This window comes from Acyrthosiphon pisum, chromosome A1, assembly GCF_005508785.2.
Source record: "Acyrthosiphon pisum isolate AL4f chromosome A1, pea_aphid_22Mar2018_4r6ur, whole genome shotgun sequence".
NCBI classification, from domain to species: domain Eukaryota; kingdom Metazoa; phylum Arthropoda; class Insecta; order Hemiptera; family Aphididae; genus Acyrthosiphon; species Acyrthosiphon pisum.
The window spans coordinates 70,262,810-70,265,127 of NC_042494.1; positions in this window are offsets into that span (position 1 = coordinate 70,262,810).

Here is a 2,318-nt window from a genome sequence, read left to right on the forward strand (position 1 = left end):
GTAGAAAGCTTTTAAAACATCCATTATTTGTATTTATTTATTAATAATAATTAAGACTTTAATATTAGGAGTAATCGTGTTCCTTTCACAAAATGTTTTTTAATTAATTAAATTTAATTTGCATTTGTACTTTTGGTATTTTTCCCCCATGAAACCTTGTAATAATCATTCAATGATTGATTTAACAGTTAGTACAATAATTGGATGTTAAATTAGAATAGTCAATATACTGCAGTTTACAGCTTCTCTTACAATATTATTTTATATACCTTGCGCCAGTGACCCTATAGAGATAGTGTAATAAAATGTATGTCAGTGATACCTAATATTTTAATTAAATTTTTTACCTGATTTCAATCAAAAAACAATTATGAAGTATATTTATTATAGGTATATCCGCAATCCGCATAATATCAGTATGAAGAATAAAAATAATATATTAATTTTATGAACGATTTTGTGGCGTATTAAGTATTTTGTTGTTATTATATTGTTTTAAATACTTCGCGCAAACCTAAGGTGTTACCCGGTGTAACATCGTATATGCAAAAAATGTAGATACCTATTAATTAACTTGGAAGTTGGAGCGGTGGACTGTTCAGTGTTCGGGCTCACGCATTTTATACATTGTGCTTTTGGGAGTAAACGTACCTATATATACTTCTACGTCACTCAGTGAACAGATAGTCCGTGGCAATAAATATATAATTTAAGTTTAAAAAGTAAATTTAAGCCCCAAAATAATATGAAAACAAACTTACGCGTAAACATCGACTCTTCCGGTGAAACCACTGAAACCTAGCTAGAATTCAGGGGCGATCTCAAAAAAAAAATCATGGGGTGGTGTTATCTTCAAAATTGCCGACTAGAATTTGAAATTCAAAATTTTTGTGAACTCTAAATTTTCTTTATACCTACATATATTATGTTTTTTAATAATTCATTATTGTTTTACCTAATGAATACAATTAAAATAAATTAAAATAAAAATACAAATCAAATGTATTGTTTCTTTTTTAATACTTAATAGAAATAAATAATAATAATGATATTTACATAAATATTTAAATAATTTATATAAATATTCACTATTTAAAATTCCGGTAACAATATTTAATAACTAATAAGTGATAGGAAATTATTAAAATTAAATAACTTTGATAATGCACTTTATCATTTATTTTTTTAGTTTAAACCATAGAACAATAGTTTAAACATAATAATATAATAAAAGGTAGTAATTTTTCAAAGTACCTACTTAACAAAAAAAAATAACTGTGCATTTAAACAAACCAATAAACTTATAATAATATTATATTGAATTTAAATAGATAACTAACCTATCTAGATAAAACACAACACCGATTATGTAGATATTTTTTTTTTTTTTTAGGCTTATAGCGGTCCATTGAGGAAACCGCTTCTAAAATGCCTTTCCACTTCTCCCTATCCGATGCCACTCCCATATCTAGCAATGGGTTGATCTTCTTTAGGTCTTTTTCTACTCTATCATACCATCTCTGCCGGGGCCTGCCTCTTGGTCTTTTCCCTGTTATTTTGCTCTCCGTGACTTTCTTAATTAGCGTGTCTTCGGCTCGCTAGACATGGCCAGCCCATTCCAGCCTTTTTCTGATTAAGAAGTGTCTTATACTCGGTTTATTGTATAGTTGTTGCAGATTTTCATTTTTCCTTCTTTCAAATCTTTCCAATTCATTGTTGTATACTGGTCCATAGATTTTTCTTAATATTTTCCTCTCAAAGTTTTGTAGTTTTTCTTCATCCCCCTGGGTGCTAGACCATGTCTCACATGCATACGTGACTACGGGACGCATGTATGTACAGTACAGGCGCTCTTTTGTACGTCTTGACAGTAGCTTGGAGGAGAACATTTCTCTCATTGTGAAGTAACATCTATTTGCCGCATTTATTCTCATCCTAATTTCGTTATGCATGTTGTTTTTTTCATTTATGTTTACTCCCAAATACTTGAAATCTCCTACCTGTTCGAAATTACTCTTGTAGATTACTCTTCGTCGTTGCGTTCCTAGTCATCACCATATATTTGGTCTTACTCTTGTTTATAACTAGTCCCATACTGCTGCTGGAATTTATTAGTTTTCTTGCTCTTTCCTCGACATCAAGTTTAGATTTTCCTAATATGATGATATCGTCAGCATAAGCAAGCAGGGTATGAGTTCCTATTACATCCATTTCTTCCGTGTCTGTTGCGCTTCGAACTACCTTTTCCAGGGCTAGGTTAAATAGTACTGGGGATAGCGCATCACCCTGCCTCAGACCAGTCTTGCATTCAAACCTTG